At 44.5% G+C, this 18,019-nt stretch overlaps 1 protein-coding gene and 1 pseudogene across 16 annotated transcripts in view; both read left to right on the plus strand.

Annotated features, from left to right (window-relative positions):
* The window catches only part of Apold1 (apolipoprotein L domain containing 1), a 56,773-nt gene that overhangs the window by 4,545 nt on the left and 34,209 nt on the right, over positions 1-18,019 (plus strand). For 4 of the 16 annotated variants that reach the window (XM_087658455.1, XM_087658454.1, XM_087658452.1 and 1 more), the window contains exon 2: positions 17,585-17,964. The exons of 10 other annotated variants lie outside the window; for them this stretch is intronic. The gene's annotated coding sequence lies outside the window, so the exon portion shown is untranslated. Of the gene's footprint in view, positions 1-14,919; positions 15,129-17,584; positions 17,965-18,019 lie in introns of all 16 variants that reach the window. 2 more of the 16 variants (XR_015685716.1, XM_087658456.1) reach the window with 2 other exon arrangements.
* Positions 15,940-16,461, plus strand: LOC103692240 (proteasome maturation protein pseudogene; annotated as a pseudogene).

Consider the following 18,019-nt stretch of genomic DNA (forward strand, 5'->3'; position numbering starts at 1 on the left):
CTGGGATAAATTCTTGAAGAATTAGAAGGAATGTAGTAAAAGGGTTGGTAAAATAGCTGAACAGGTAAAGACACTTGCTGAGCAAAAGCCGAGTTCAATCCTGAAAACCTTGTACAGGTAGAAGGAGGGAACCAACTTCACAAAATTGTCTTCTGTCTTCCACTTGTGTTATCTCTCTCTGTCTTTGTCTCTCTATCTCTTTCTCTTACACACACACACACACACACACACACACAATAAATTATTTAAAAATTGAAAGAAGAAATGGAATAGAAAAATATAAAATCATAAATATACACAAAGAAGCCTGAAGAGGTTTTAAGAATTGTGTGTGTTGTGCTGTGTGTGGTACTTGTACTTGTCAGTGTGTGCATCCAGAGACTGAGGTCAGGTGTCTGCCATCCAAACTTTCCACGTGGTTTTTTTCAGAAGGGCTCAGACAGAATCTGAAACTCAGCAGTTCAGTCAGGCCAGCTGCTCACTGCACTTCAGAGAGCTCTGCCTGCCTTTACCGGAGGACCTGTGCTGACGGTGACTTGCAGGGATTCTGGGGATCAAACTCAGGTCCTCTTACCTGTTCTTCAGTGACTTTACCAACTGAGCCATCTGACAAGCCCCCTGAAAATTTTTGGAAATTAAATCTCAGAGTGCAGAAGGTATTTCTTTCTAAGTATGATAGAAAAACATAAAATTCATAAAATGAAATTTGATGACATAAAATTAATTAAAAAATTTTTTCAATGTGTAATGTACCCTAAGCAAAGTAAAAAAAAAAAAAAAAAAAGAAAAGAGAAGAAAAGAAAAAAGGAGGCACAGTGGTGATGATTTCACATCAGTGCGAATGAAAAAAAATATTTTTCTAAAGATTTTCAAGTGGATGAGTGGTTTGCACGCATGAGGAGAAATCGTTAGATCTCCTGGAATTGAACTTCCTGAGGTTCGTAAGCCACCATGTGGGGGCTGAGAACCAGACTTGGGTCCTCTGCAAGAGCAATAAACGCTCTTAACTACTGACGCATCTTTCCAGCCCCAATAACATGAATATATTAAATGCCACTCAACTGTGCTCTTAAAATATTTTTAAATGATAAAATTCATGCTATGTATATTTAATCACACACTCAAAAAAAAAAAAAAAAAAAAGCCCAGAAGCCACTGGGATGGCTCAGTGGTTAAGGACGCTGCTGTCACCAATGTCACCAAGACAGAATTGAGTTCCCAGTACTCACCTTTAAACCAGCTCCAGGCCCTCTCCTAGCCTCTTCAGAAACCTTTGTTCACACATGCACATATCCTCACATAGATACAGGCATGTATACATACTTAAAAGACTAAACATTAAAGAAGAAACCAAATATTTAAAACTAAATAAAAAAATACAAACTATTAGAAAATTCGTTTGCTCATGTTCTATCTAAAAGAATTCTGCACATTCATGGCGTTCAGATACTGGTAAAGTGGTTTGGCTTCAAGCTCTGAGGTCAGACTGGGTTTTTTTGTTTGTTCATTTGTTTGTTTTGTTTTTGTTTGTTTTGTTTGTTTCTTGTTTTGATTGGGTCTTACGTAGCTGAGGAGAGCTTCAAAGTACTGATCTCTGCCTCAGCCATCTAACGTCAAGCAACAATTTTGCCTTTCAAAGTTTCTCTCTTTGTTTACACAATAAAGCTATTGAGTGTTTTCATAAAGGTATTAAAAATATCTAGTGGCCGCTAAGCGTAGTGGAAATGTCTGTTACCGTGGCACTGGGGAGGTGGAGACAGTAGGGTCATCCTTGTCTATCCAACCAGTTTGGGACCAGCTTGGTCACTGCCTCCACCTAGTTGACTCATTAATTTATGTGCAGTACTTAGCACAATGTCTGGTTTATAATAAATAATAGCTCTCGGGTTGGAGAGATGGCTCAGCAACCACATGGTGGCTCACAACCATCTGTAATGGGATCTGATGCCCTCTTCTGGTGTGTCTGAAGACAGCGACAGTGTACTCATATACATAAATAAAACTTTAAAAAATAATAGCCCTCACATATTTATAAATAATATAAAACAACCAGTACTATGCTGATGTTGCAAACTAATTTGTTTTTGGAAACGAGTCTTGCTATGTAACCTTGGCTAGCCTACAATTCCATATACTGGCCTTGAACTTGTGGCCCTCTTGCCTCAACCTCCAGAGTGCTTGGGCCACAGGTGTAGGCCATCCCCTCTGGCTTTTGGACTAGGTGAATTTGTTTCTGTTATTTATATCTGTAGTCCACTCTGAACTCAAGGTGATTTTCTTGCCTTAGCCTCCCAAGTGCTAGAATTATAGGCCTGCACCATCATGCTTGGCTGGAATGTTTAAAATTGACATTTAGTAAACAGAATTAATATACTACAAAATGGCTGAAGTGGTAAGTTTTGGTGTTTTTTTTTTTTTAAGTAAGATTAAAGCAGTTTTTTTAAGGCATGTGTTTGATTTAAGACCATCCCTAATGATTTCTGGAATGACCTACTATAGGTTTATTTGTAGCAAGGAGTAACCCACGTACAAAGACAATATTGAAGTAGAAAAGGGTTGTGACCCATGTATCAAAGTGGGAATTTATTAGGCGATAGTAGTTGTACCTGCCTGTAATATCAACACTTGGGAGACTGAGGCAGAATGATGAATTTGAGACAGCCTTCGACACATAGTGAGATCCTGGCTCAAACAAACAGGAACAGGAAAGGCACTGGTGTGTGTGGTCGTGCTTGCTGGCAATCCTGGAACCCCAGAGGTGGAGGCAGGGGAATTATGTATAGGCCATCTTTTACAACATTAAGTTAGATGCCACTATCTATGAGGTCCTGTCCACAATCACCAAGACAAAATAAAAACCACCCCCCAAACCAAAACAACAAAACCCAAACAAATTCAAGGCAAAACAAAACAAAAGACCCACAATTAACAAAAAATATACACAGGCACACATGCGCACACGCACGCAACTCATCCATAAAGTTTAGGTAAACTGAGTCAGAAACAGCATCACCCGGAAAGAAACGTGGCTGTTCTTGAGTTTCACTGTTACTTCCCTCCAAGGCTGAGTGACTTTTCTCCACTGGTGACCAAGGAAGTGAGGGGACTGTACTGTCTCTCAGAGTCAGTGTATGATCCCTGTCCTCAGACGATCTAAGCCTTAGCTTGGTAGCATGGCCTGCTCTACTCCAGAGACCCGCAGGTGGCCTTGTGCGCAGTGCAGCTCCCCACACACCTGCGTTCAGTTCTGTACGAGCCCGAGTCTCTTAACTCATCGGCCTATGCTGGGTTTTCCTTCAAACCGAATTCCTTTAACAGTTTCAAGCAGCTTTAAAAAACAAACAAACAAAAGAAACCAAACGGGGTCTCAGTCATGTAACCCAGGTGTGGGCCACTGCACTCAACTAAAATGTCACTTATTTATTTCATGACAACTGTGAAATGTCACAGAAAGAGACTGTTATGCAATTGTTGGTGGTAGGTGATAGCAACACTGGGGAAAATGTTAAACACTCTACCCACACACATATACACACACAACATACATATACACACATACATATGTACACACATACATACATACATACCACACACATATACACACACCACATACATATACACACATACATATATACACACATACATACATACCACGCAGATACTTATATACATATCCTCACACATATATACAATACATACATACCACACATAATAAACTCCAACATACATATATACCACACATGAAAACATATATACACATGTATACATATATACCACACAAATGTACATATATATGCATTCCACATAGATATATACACACGTACACACAAATACACACACCCATGTACATAATTATACACACATATATCATACACACTCTTGTATACTGTTGGTTTAAAATGTATATTCTTTATTTTTGCTATTCCTTTTTACAAATTTACTTTTGGGAAATAAGCAGTTATGTGTGTTTTCTAGAATGGTCTTATATTGTTATAAGTTTCTGTTTTGGAACAGAAAAGCAACTGAACAAAACATTTGACCCTGGGCATGGTGCTTCAAGCCTATAGTCCTCCTGTTTGGGAGGCAGAGACAGGGGGATGGCCAAGTGTTTGAGGCTAGTCTAAGCTTCCTCACAAGACCTGGCTTATTTTTTTTTATCATGTGTATATGTGTATTCTATGTCTGTGTGAGAGTGTATGCCACATGTGTAAGCTATTAGAGGACAAGAGAGAGTGTCAGATCTGAGAGCTGGGGTTTGAGGTGGTTGGAAGCCACTGGACATGAGTTCTAGCAACAAAACTCTGGATCGTCTGTGTGAGAAGTAAGCACTCCACCACCGAGCCACTCTCCAGCTCCAAGACTCCATTTGATTTTAAAATTACAGGACTGAATATCTGATCGAACTGATAGTATACACAAGGACGATAGAGATTAAAACAGTCCAGGGAGGGCTGGGGCATAGCTCACCCAGGGAGTGCTTGCCTGTGGATTCAGTCTCCAGCACTGGGAAAAACAAAACCATGAAGCCCACCTTGAGCAGCTTTGATTCGTTGGTAGCAGAAGTTGGCCCTGTTAAATGAAGGCAAAAAGCAAGAGTAATATTTATAGAATGGGACATTCTTGTGAAAAAATTAGGGCTCGTAAATATGTACAAAATTGTCTAGAAGAGTGGTTCTCAACCTGTAGGTCACAGCCCCTTTGGCGAAGTCCTATCTCCAAAAATATTTACATTATGATTCATAACAGTAGCAAAATTACAGTTATAAAGTAGCAACAAAAAATAATTTTATTGTTGGGATCACCACAGCAAGGGGAACTGTATTAAATGGTTGCAACATTAGGAATGTTGAGAACCACTGGCCTACAAGGTTACCTAAGAAGTTAATCTCTCTCTCTTTCTCTCTCCCCTCCTCTTCCTCCTCCTCATGAGTTAAACCTCAGGATTTAACTCTGTAGTCCAAGCTGACTTTTGAAGTAGTAGCAACTCTCCTGCCTCAACTCCCAGTGCTTGGATTATAATTATAGGCCACTATTGTCTGCTCCTGCCTTGAGCCTGACTGGGCCCCGCCCAGATCCTCTTTCCGTTCCTTTCAGCTGCGCAGTTTCTAGCTCTCACCTTGCTTCCTCGTCCTCACTTCTAGGGAGAGGCTGAGGGCCTACTTTCTCCCCTTTCAAAGGCCGAATTTTATTTTTTTAAACTTAAGAGCTTTACTGTGCAGGACAGAGGGTGAGACTCCTGCCTGCCTGTTCCAAAACTTTTAAATTGTTCTGAGATCCCTGATGAGCCCTGTCTTGCTCTCCATTGTTTGAAGAGAGTAGAGTCAGGGAAGCTTGAAGTTTCCTTCCTTCCTTCCTTCCTTTCTTCCTTCCTTCCTTCCTTCCTTCCTTCCTTCCTTAAATACAGGCAGCATTACATACAGTTCCCCTTTACACTGGAGGTGAAAAATCACACTGGAATTTGTCATTAAGCCAAATTTTCTTTTTTTTTTCGGAGCTGGGAACCGAACTCAGGGCCTTGCGCTTGCTAGGCAAGCGCTCTACCACTGAGCTAAATCCCCAACCCCCCAAATTGTCTTTCTTAAATGTCTTTAGTACACGTTTTCCTGTCCTGTTGACTTCTTGTTCTTATGTGTATACAATGTCTTCGTCCTTTGGATTTTTTTGGTGCCCTGAGTACTCTCGACTGCGGTTCACCATCAGAGTGGCTCCAGCCTCTCTGGATCGCAAACAGCCAACATCCGAGTCTCCAGATACTCCTTCCTTCAGCACTCTTTCCCCCCCTTGATTTCTCCTCTGCTACTGAGGCTGGGGAATCTCATTCCATCCTCTACACAAGTTCGTTCTTTTCACACGACTTTGCCCACAGGACACAGACTTCTTGGCTCCCTCGTCTGGGTTCTGCAGCTCTGCTCTGGAGTGACTGTGTCTTCTACTCTGGCCTTGAGCATTCACGATGCTGCTAATTTACTCTTCCATGGGATGGATTCTGTCTGATACATCCCCAGGTATAGATGGGAATCTCTCTCTCTCCCAGATCTCGCTTTTCACAGGCTCAGGTGGCACGCATGTGTCTCTTGCTATGAGCAGCCCTCTGACTCTTTGAAGTGCAAGCTTTCACCTGTTGCTTCCTGCTTTGGCGACACAGCTCAGCCCCCTGGTTCTCCAGACATTGATATCTCTTGCAGACTTCCTTTTGAGGGGCAGGGAAGCATTGCTCAAAGTCATAAATCTTACAGGGAAGTCACTGGAGCATAGGGGATGGTACCCCTCGGATCAGTGTAGTAGTTGGCACATGAAGCAGCATGTGATAGCGCTTCTGCAGTCAGGAAACACGGAGAGGGAGATGAAAAATGCTGTTCAGCTCACTTTTTCCTTCTTGCTAACTCTGGGACTCAGGTCCTCCATGAGGCTAGTGCCACTCACACTTAAAATTGAACAGATACCACCAAAGTCCAACTTGGTGAGTTTCATGGAGGTCACCTACAGGATATGGGTGAGGGGTTACTTACAGGAGCAGAAATGACTGACAGCTGTGTCACCAAAGCCACTCCGGGTGACAGCTCACAAAGCTGGGAACCTAGAGCTCACTGCAGGCAGCTCAGTAGGTTAGAAAATGTCCTTTCGGGGCTGGGGATTTAGCTCAGTGGTAGAGCGCTTACCTAGGAAGCGCAAGGCCCTGGGTTCGGTCCCCAGCTCCGAAAAAAAGAACCAAAAAAAAAAAAAATGTCCTTTCCAGTTGCCCAATGGTTCTAAACCTCTGTTAGTTTCTGCTTTTTTTTTTTAAAGATTTTATTCATTTATTATATATAAGTACACTGTAGCTGACTTCAGACACACCAGAAGAGGGCATCAGATCTCTTTACAGATGGTTGTGAGCCACCATGTGGTTGCTGGGAATTGAACTCAGGACCTCTGGAAGAGCAGTCAGTGCTCTTAACCGCTGAGCCATCTCTCCAGCCCTCTGTTTCTTTTTTAAAAATTTTTTTACATTATATTTATATAAATACACTGTATCACACACACACACACACACACACACACACACACACACACACACACACACACACACAGAGTAGCTGTCTTCAGACACATCAGATTACATTACAGATGGCTGTGAGCCACCACAGGGTTGCTAGGAATTGAACTCCGGACCTAGGGAAGAGCAGTCAGTGCTCTTAACCACTGAACCCCCCTCCAGCCCAGCTTCTGCTTCTTCGAAGTAGCTGGTCTGGTCTCAGAGTCTTCTTTGCAGCTTTGCTTGTCTCTTTGCAGTTCAGCTGAGCTTTTCTGAGAGGGAATCTTCAGCTTTTATTGCTTATTCCAGCAGGGAGGGGGAAGAGTGAATTTTGTCAGTTTCAGGAACTTCCTGAAGCATTTTTTGAGTTGTTTATCTTCCTGCTTAAAGAGCTTCCCTGCAAGATGAAATGTTTCAATCTTGGTGGAAATTGTTACATAACAGGTGGCTCTTTTCAATGAACTCAGTCTTGAAACTCTATCGCAGTTGTGCCCAAGGACCGATTATCTCTTAGGTGTGCAATTGTTCCTCTTAATAGTCAACCTAACAGACTCTAGAACCTCCCGGGAAATGGGCCACTGGGCATGCCTCTGGGTAATTATTTTATATGTTATTTGGTGTGGGAAGACAAGGCAGGATTGTCTAGGCAGAAGATCTTGGGTGGTGTAAGAATAAAGAAGTTGAGCTGAGCACCAGTGCACAAACCTTCATCCATTGTTTGCTTCTGACTGTGGGTGAAATGTGACCAGCAGACTCAGGCTCTTGCCTTTGTGACTTCCTTTCTATGAATGTTTATAGCTTGGAACTGTGAGCTAAAAATAAGCCCATTTCTCCTCCAAGTTGCTTTAGTCAGGCTATTTTATCACAGCAACAGGAAATAAACCATGACAAAGTAATAAGATCTTGTCTAATTGGCAGTGTATGTATGCGTGCATTTATATACAAATTCTACCATCTATCTATCTATCTATCTATCTATCTATCTATCTATCTATCTATCTATCTATCTACCTATCTATCATCTATTGTGACAAAGTCTCTTTCTCCAGGTATCTGGCTGTCCAGGAACTCTGTGTGTAGACCAAGATGGCCTTGAACTCACAGAGATCTATTTACTTCTGCCTCTGAGTATTGAGATTAAAGGCATGCATGATTACTCCTAGCTTTATGTATCATTTTAAAGCATTTATTTGTGTATATTTGTGTATACACATACCGAGAGGCCAGAGGTCAACTTTCAGGAGTCAGGTCTCTCCTTTCGATTGGGTCCCAGGGATCAAACTCAGGAGGTTAGGCTTGGTGGCTAGTATATTAACTGTCTAAGCTATCAATGGCTCTCGAGTTAACAACATTAACTATGAAAGTCTCACATAGTACAGACTAGGTTCAAACTGGCCACAGAGCCAAAGATGACCTTGAACTCCTGCTCCCTCCTACCTCTACCCCTAAGTTCTGGGGATCACAGATGGGTACTGCCATGGCCAATCTTAAGAATGGATTTTTTTTTTTTCTATACAGGGTCTCCAGGGCTGGGATTAAAGGAGTGTGCCACCATACCTGAATCTTGGGGATGGATTTTTTTTTTTTTTAAAGATCTGTGGGTTTTTTGGTTTTGTTTTTTGTTTGTTTTTGTAATATATATATATATATATATATATATATATATATATATATATATATCTGACTCAATTTGGCCTGGAGAAAGACTTTAGATTTTACTTCCTACATCTTTGCTCAGCTAAACACCATTGTTCAAGACCTCAAACCGTCAGAGTATAAACCTGAAGTTCTGAGCCCCTTCATAGTGTTTATCCTTTAGAACGCTTCCCTAATTCTCTGTAGTAATTACATTCCTGTCCATCTCCTCCAGCAGACTGGAGCCTATGAGTACAATACACTAGTCATGTTGGAGATAACAGTCTGACCTGAGTATAGTTGCAAAGTGAAGCCACAATTGGCTTTTCTGAGCCATCAAATAATATTGTCACACGATCTTTCTTTTCTAATAAGATCCTAAATGTTCACTGCTTATCCTGCACGCAGGTACTATTGTTTTTCTCTCTGACTCCTGTGAGTATGTAGTTTGTGGCCGTGAATAAGGAACTTAGCTTTCTTGGAAAATAACCTGAGCTGTTGTCAGTGGAATGCATGATGCCGGCAAGGAAATAGGAATCCCGGGACTGTGGCCAGAAGGAACTTATAAGTCATCTTGTCTAATGTCCCTGCAGGAAATTACAAATTAAGAATTCTCCCATCAGTAAGTGGAAAGATTGGATGGGTGACCTCGGGTACCCAATATTCTGTGATCTCGCTCAGGTCAGCCAAGGGCAGGGCGGTAGGTAGCTTAGGCTGGCCGGGCAACAGAAATGGAAAAGGATTTTTGCCCGCTGCACAGTTCTCTTGAGTAAGTCACGGAAGCAAGAGCTAGTCTCACAGGCGGCATCTCTGGGGTGTGCCAGCTGCCGAAGATCGGGAAATATGAATTCAGGGATAATGTTACCAGTAAGATCTCATGTGGTAAAGAGATGGAGGAGGTTCAGTTTTCTGTGGTTTGTCAAGGCATCCTCCAGTTAATGGGGAAGATATTTATACCTCCCATACGTGCCTAGGAAACCAAGCACAGGGCACACCGCCCTTAACTCATCAGGGGATGTGATGCTATCTGTTGTTAGGTAGAAAAATGGAGAAAAAAAAATTCTAAAGTTGCCCTGAGCATGCTGGAAGTGGGGCCAGAGGGTCAGAGGTTCAAGGCCAGCCTGAGCTACACAAGGAGTTTGAAACCAGCCTAGGCTACGTGAGATCTTGTCTCAAAAAAAACTGAAAAATAGCTGTAGAGATTGCTCAGTGGGTAAAGCAGCTCGCACAGAGCCTGAGAGCTAGTTTCATCCCTGAACCCCACACGGTGGAAGGAGAGCCCTGACTGCTGCAAATTACCCTCTGACATCCACATGCTCGGCTGTGGCATGTGTGTGCACCCACGTGTGCCCATACCCAATAAATAAGTAAATAAGTAATAAACAGAATAACTATTTTTTAAAAGATTTATTCATTTATTATATATAAGTACACTGTAGCTGTCTTCAGACACACCAGAAGAGGGCATCGGATCTCTTTACAGATGGTTGTGAGCCACCATGTGGTTGCTGGGAATTGAACTCAGGACCTCTGGAAGAGCAGTCGGGTGCTCTTAACCTCTGAGCCATCTCTCCAGCCCCAGAATAACTATTTTAAGAGGAAATTGTGATATTAATCGCTTTGTACATGTTTGTATATATGTGAATGCATATGCATTACGTGTGTTCCTATAGGGGTGCATGCATATTATTACATGTGTGCAGGCATATTATGTAATACGTGTTTGTATGTGTGTGTGCATGCATATGTGTTATGTGTGTGTGTTTGTAAGAGGCTGAACCTAGCTGTCTCCCTTATTCTCTCTCTCACATCTTTTGAGACAGTCTTCTGCCGAACCTGGAGCTCCTTAGCACGGGAGGAACTTGAATTTTTTCTCAAAAGATTTATTTATATTTTTATGTGGATGAGTGTTTTGGCCACATGTTTGTGTGTGCAGTGCCCATGAGGACCAGAAAAGGGCATCAGATCCCTTTGGAGGTAAGAGTTACCTACCCAGGGTTGTTAGTTGCGATTTGGGTGCTGGGACTTGGGTCCAACCCTCCCCTACCCTCACCCACCCTCGCTGCTCCAACCCCCTTCCCCGAAGAGGGTTTTTCTGTGTAGCCTTGGCTGTCTCGGAACTCTGTAGACCAGGCTGATCTCTAACTCAGTGATCCACTTGCCTCTGCCTTCCAAGTGCTTGGATCAAAGGTGTGTGCCACCTACTACCCAGCTCAGAGCCTCTTTGCAAAAAAAAAAAAAAAAAAAGATTTATTTTTATTTTTAAAGTGACCTGTGTGTGTGTTTGCTTATATGCATGTTTTTCCCTCAGAGGCCAGAAGAATATGTCAGAACCCCCCGGAGACAGATTATAGCTGGTGTGAGCTGCCCGGTGTGGGGTGCTGGATCCTTTGCAAGAGCAGGAATTACTGCTTGCAAGTTCTTAATTACTGAGCCATCTTTCCAGGTTCCAAACCTAATCCCCCTGCCTCCACCTTTGAAGCACTTAGTGCCACCACACATCAGCTCAGCCTGTCCTCATGTGCTGCTTAGCACACACAAGACAGACTATTAAAGGGAAAACCTCGTTAAGGGACACAGACATGGGGTGACATTCTCGAGCCCTCATGGCAATAGGATTTTGGTATTTGAAGGGTGATATCCCCTCGAGAGTCAGACATAGGAGGCCAGAGGCTGGGAGTGTAGCCCAACGGTAGGGGCTGCTTAGCATAGAGCCTGGGTTCTAGTCCTGGCACTGAAGTAAGCGAGAACTGAAGGCTGGTTTGGATTGTCTAGAGTCAGTCTGCTGAATCAGAGGCCTCAAGAGGTCACCCTCAGCATGGCTACTTCTCCACCCAGTTATTGGTTTTAGCGGGAGTTCCCTTCTGATTGTCAGAATAAGCAGCTGCTTGTGTCATTTTAGGGCCAGTTGCTCTTGTGCTGTGTAAGCAAATAGCCCAAGAACGAAAAAGACTCGTTTTTCTTTAAAGAACTCAGCATTAAAAAAACAAAAAACAAAAAACAAAACTTCATTAATGTGTGTGTATGCTTGTGTGCCGGTGCCACGGCAAATATTCGAAGGTCAGAAAATAACTGAGTTTCAGTTCTCTTCCACTGTCTGAGTTCTAGGGCTTGAACTCAGGGTGTCAGGCTTGGCGGCGAGCGTCCTTACCTACTGAGGAGCCTATCCATAGACTCTCAGCGGTTTGCTTTTTTTTTTTTTTTTTAAATTTCCTTTTTCTTTAAAGCATTTTATTTTATGTGTTTGAGTGTTTGCCTATATATATGTTATGTGCGCCACACGCATGCAGGGGATATAGGACACCCTGGAATTGGAGTTGTGGATGGTTGTAAGCTCCACGAGTGGGAATCAAGCACTCTTAACCACGGAGCCATCTCTCTAGCCCGTTTTTTCTGTGAGGTGTTTTTTTTTTTTTTTAAAATAAGGTCTAATTAGCCTTTAATTACTTAGGAAGCAGAGGCTGGCCTTGAAGTACTAATCCTCTGGTCACAACCTCCAAACAGTTGGTATCACAGGCATGTGCCATTCACACCCGTGACTCGTGTTTTTTGTTTTTTTCTATTTTTTCTTGTTTTGAAGTTATTAAGTAGTTATTAACTAGAGTTTGCTACCATCTCCTGTTATTTCTTCCTTTAGCTCTGGAAGACGGTTCGGGTGTGTGTGTGTGTGTGGGGGGGGTAATAAAACAACGAGCAACCCGGGGATTTTGTTGTTGTTGGCTTGTTATTCTGGAACTTGAAGATTAGCAGAGACAGCCCTCTGCTGGCTGAAGTGGCACAGTGACTAGAGTTGATCCGAGGCTAGGCCAAAAGCTGCCGTGGGTCACATCACCCGTCTTTGGGTTTTTCAATTAACGAATGAATATTTTTCTGTTCATTTCTTCAGCTGTCAACCCAGGTTGGTTTGGAGCTCGTGTATCTGATCTCGAATCCCCAACCCATACTCCACCCCGCCCCAACTATTCACGTGTGGTTGAGGCTGACCCTGAACTTCCAGTCTTTCTGCCTTCACCTCCAAATATTAGGGTTCCAGATGAGCACGTCCGCGCCCCTGCGGCTGCGCCCGCGCCAGCTTTAAGTAGTGCGGGGCGGGGGAGGCGGAGCTTTGTGCTTGTGGGCGAGCTCTATACTAACCCGGCTGCATCCTAGCCTCCCAACGCCTATTCTTCAGTGGTTAGGGAAAAAGGTTCTTGTTGGATGTGGTAGCTCCTGCCTGTAATTCCAGGCACTTGGGAGACTGATTTATGTAGTTAGTTACGAGACAGCTTGGGCTACAGAGTAAGACCTCCACCCCCACCCGTCCCAATGTCAAAAAACAAACACCAGAAAAGAGCTGATCATGTGGGGGTGCACTTAATCCTGGCAGTAGGAGGTAGAAGCTGGAGTTTAACCTCACTAAGTAGTGAACTCAAGATCTCAAAAAAAAAAACAAAAACAAAAACAAAACAAAACAAAAAAAAACCAAAAAAAAAAAAAAAAACCAAACAAACAGGAGAGGGAGACAGAGAGAAAAGTTAAAAATCTTATCTTTCATACTTCTTGAAAATAATAACTATGGGCCAAGCCTCGAAATAACTCCTACATCTTATCATCTTTGTTTCCAGTTTCTGCCGCCCCCTCCCAACTGCCCTCTCGCCCACTGACCTCCCTCCCACTGCCTTTCCCCCACTGCCTTTTCCTCCACTGCTCTGCCTCCCTCTACTTCCCTGCCTCTCCCCCACTGCCCTGCCTCCCCGCCACTGCCCTGCCTCCCTCTACTGCTCTGCCTTCCCCCACTGCCCTTGCACCCCCAACTGCCCTGCCTCCTCCTCACCACCCCCCCTCACTGCCTCACGCCTCTCCCACTGCCCTGCCAACCCCCCACTTCTCTACCTCCTGAGCGGCCCTTCCCACCCACTGTCCTGCTACCCCATGACTGCCCTGCCTCCCACCAACTGCCCTGCCTCCCCCTCACTTCCCTGCCTTCCCCCACTGCCCTGCCTCCCCTTTCCAAGACAAAATAAAACCAATCTTCACTCAAAAGAGTGGTGCGAATGGAAAGTGAGCCGAGGGAAGTGGCCGCTTATCTCCCGCAGATCCCTAGCTGGCTGCCAGGGCTGGGGCCCAGTCTGCCATGCACCTGAGAAGAGCCGAGCTTCTTTCTGATGTCCCTGGCTGAGTCTCGGACCGTGGGAAAGAGGGTGCACAATGGGGGAGTGCTGGTTGGTTACCTAGAGGAGAAAGGGGCTGTCTCCTGGGGGACCTTCCATGGAGCCTTGGCAACAATGCGTGTCTCCTGTGTGCTTGCACTGGCAACTTCACCTGTCCTTTTCGAGTTTTTTTTTTCCTGAAACAAAAATCTTATGTAGACCAGGCTGGCCTAGACCTCCCGAGCCTCCTGCTTCTAAAGACTATAGGCATGTGCTACCACACACTCTCAGCTGTGTCTCTCGGCACAATCATCATTATTATTAATTTTGAGACAGGGCCTTACTATGTAGTCCTGTCTTGAAGCTGTGTAGACCAAGCTGTCCTTGAACTCACAGAGATCTACTTGCCTCTGCACCTCTAGTGTTGGGATTCAAGGTACTCTGTCTCACTCTCTGCACAATCTTAGCTAAGTAAAAGGTCCCTATAAAATAAGAGTTATGTTTGTATTCAGTATTTTATTATATTGTTACTGAAAGATATGATGCACTCTCTAACCATGAGAAGATCTCTCTGTCTCTCTCACTTTGACTCTGTCTGTCCCCCCCCCCCCCTTTGTGGAGGCTAGAGTTTGATAAATATCAGGCATCTCTGTTTATTGTTCTACACTTGTATTTTTTTTTAAAGATTTTTTATTTTATGTATATGACTACACTGTTCCTCTGAGGGCATCAGATCCCATTACAGATGGTTGTGAGCCACCATGTGGTTGCTGGGAATTGAACTCAGGACCTCTGGAAGAGCAGTCAGTGCTCTTAACCACTGAGCCATCTCCTCAGCCCTACACTTGTATTTTTAAACCAGGGGCTCCCACTCTATTCCCCAGCTGTCTAGGGTGGTTGGCCAGAGAGTCCCTGGGATCCTCCTGCTTCTGCCTCTTAGCACTGGGATGACAGTTGTGCTCCACCGTACACCTTTATGAGGTGTAGGGCGGCAAACCAGGGCTTTGTGTACACCCGGCAAGCACTCTGCGGGATAAGCTGTATCCCCTGCCCTGAAGCGGCACCGTCTGAGATACCTGTGCCATTACTGCTCTGTCTGTAGAGATAGCCTTCCCTCATACTTCCTCCTCCCCGTCAAAGGTTGCGCAACGTCCCTCTCGGAGCCCGATGCTTACGGAGCCCGAAGCTTACGGGCCACACACACAAGCACCTGGATCCATCATTCGGCCACCTGACAGCTTCTGTGCCAACCTTGTAACGCTTTCTCCTTCCTCTAAATTGTCTTTGAAGCTGGACAGCCCATGACCCCAACACTTGAGAGGTGAAGGCAGGAGGATCAGAAGTCCAAGGTCAGTGGGGGCCACTTGAGATCCCGTTTCAAAAAATAAAATAAAGGGTTGGGGGAAATGACACAGTGGGTAAGATACTTGTCCCGTAAGTGTGAGCACTTGAATTTGGATTCGAAGCATTCAAGAAAAAAAAAAGCTGGGCTCCACGGCATGTACCTGAAGTTCCCATGTAGAAAAAAAAAAATCAGATATTGGGCTGGAGAGATGGCTCAGTGGTTAAGAGCACTGGCTGCTCTTCCAGAGGTCCTGAGTTCAATTCCCAGCAACCACATGGTGGTTCACAAGCATCTGTAATGGGATCTGATGCCCTCTTCTGGTGTGTCTGAAGACAGCAGCAGTGTACTCATAAAGCAAGTAGATCTCCAGAGTTCTCCGGCCCGCCAGCCTAGCAGAATCGGTGAGCTCCAGGTTCAGAGAGATGGAGGGCCGTCGAGATAGCTCAGTAAGCAAAGATGCTTGCTGAGTAAACCGGGAACCCACGGGAATGTGGAAGGAGAGGACACACTCTGCAGAGGCCTCCTTTGCACTACAGGAGTGCTGAAGCAAGTACAATTTAAAATACAATTTAAAAATATATATCAAAAATAAAGGTGGAGATTGATTGAGCCAGCGGCCTGGTGCGCGTGTGCGTGCACACACCCACACACACACAGAGACACACACACAGACACACACACACAGACACACACACACACAGACACACACACAGACCCACACACACACACACACAGACCTACCCACAGACCCACCCACACACAGACACACACACACAGACACACACATACAGACACACACAGACACACAGACACACACACACATACACAGACACACACACACACACACACACAGAGTAAAGTTTTGTGGGTTTACCCTAAGTTTGAACATAGTAAAAGTTGCCCCAGTTTCCAAGATGAACACCAGAGGTCTTGGGGTTGAAGCTGGAGGACGGTATTCTAGTTAGGGAGCTCTCGGTGAGCGGGCCTTTTGAGAGTCACGATCTTCTCCAGAAAAGATTTTCTTGTGTGAAAAACAAACTTTTGCCCAGTCACCCTCTTGAATTATCAGGAAAGAAAATTTTCGGTTTAACCAGAACAAGACAAACTTTCCCCACCCTGGAACATCCAGAGTCTGTTTACACCCCTGAAGTCACAGGCGGAGTTCAAGGCAGTGTGGCAGGTTCAGCGCCTTTCATTTTTCTGAGGTGAGACCTCTCACTGGGTGTTTTTGAGGGGCAATGGTGAGACCATTGGTTTTGAGGAGATTCTTAACGATCCATCGAAAAGTGACAGGCGAGCCACTCTTGATGGCAGAGTGCAAGTGAGGCTTGCTGTAATGTAATGTTTCTAGTAGCCGCTGCTGCAGTCTGATGTACATGGCATTAAATACGGAGAAGGGAAATAAAGCTGTCTCTTGTTGTACCTGTCTCTGCTTTCTTGGTGTAATGTACTGGAGGTGTAGTTTCTTAATCCAATGGGTGGGATATTTAATTCCAGGAATTTCATATACTATAGCGAGCCAACTCTGTAGATATTTTTACTTCATTCTTTTTTTTTTTTTTTTTTTTTTTTGGAGCTGGGGACCGAACCCAGGGCCTTGCACTTGCTAGGCAAGCGCTCTACCACTGAGCCAAATCCCCAACCCCTTTACTTCATTCTTATTACACCTCCAAGCTCCCTTACCCCACTCTAGCTGGGGACCAGACTCTGGATCTTGCACATACTAAAGAAACACTTAACACCAGCCATCTATGCACCCAGTCCCTAACTGTACAGTTTTAAAAAACAAAGCGCCCTTGTAAGAGTTTCAGACCACCCTATAGTTTCCAATCTCAGTATACTGTTTGTCTGTCTATCTATCTATCTATCTATCTATCTATCTATCTATCTATCTATCTATCTATCTATCTATCTATAAGCAGGTTCTCATTCTGCCCAGCATTCGAACTCGCTATGTAGCCAAGGATGGCCCTGAAGTCCTGACCCTCCTGCTTCCACCCCTAAAGTGTTAGGCTTACAGGGGTGTGCAGCACGCCCAGCTTCATTGTTTGCTGCTTTGGGACAGGGTCTTGCTAGGTAGCTTAGGGCGGCCGGGGGCTCTGTGTGTAGGCGGGCAGGCATACTCTTTCAATGTCCACTTGCAGACTTCTGGAATTGTAGGCTTGATTAGGGTACCGTGCTGGGTTACGCTGGTGACATTTAGTGAAGTTTCGTGAATGGCAAATTGTCTCCCTCTTTTGCTGCCACAAAATTATGTTTGGGGGCAGGTGAGATGGCTCAGTAAGTAAAGAATGGCCTGGATTCAGTTCTCAGGACCTGAACCGAGTCCTGCAGGTTTTCCTCCAATCTACACATGCACAGACAGACAGACAGACAGACCATGGGATGAGTGCACCCAAGCACGTATCCAAATAATGAAGTGAAGTTAATTTTTTTTTTTTAACATTTGCGTTTTCTTAGGGTACTGTTCACAGTGCTGCTGGTCAAGCCCTAAGGTCATGGGAAAAGAAGTCTGCCTTGCGCTCATCTGTCTCCTGTTGGCTGTCCACAAGATGGAGAAGGCGGAAGCAACCTGAGGAGTCCTCTTTGTCTGTAGGGATAGAGGGTCCATTGTGGAAGGGAGAGATACAGGAACTATATAGGCGAGGCCCTACCAGCCCCGCATCTCTTATCTCCAGAATTCTTTTACAGAAAAGAAAAATAAACGTTTATCTGGCTTAAGCCACTACTGTTTCGGGGCCCTGGTACTGGCTGCCAAATGCAAATCTTAACTGATAGAAAAGTCCTTGGTGGAGTTTGAGCTGGTGGATGGATGGTGCCCGTGTGGTGGCTCTGCAGAGGTGGGTCTGTGGGAGAGGAGCATCCTGGAGAGCCCGGGAGATAAAGATGGCTTCA

Source organism: Rattus norvegicus, chromosome 4 (genome assembly GCF_021556685.1).
Source record: "Rattus norvegicus strain SHRSP/BbbUtx chromosome 4, alternate assembly SHRSP_T2T, whole genome shotgun sequence".
In the NCBI taxonomy this organism is placed as follows: Eukaryota; Metazoa; Chordata; class Mammalia; order Rodentia; family Muridae; genus Rattus; species Rattus norvegicus.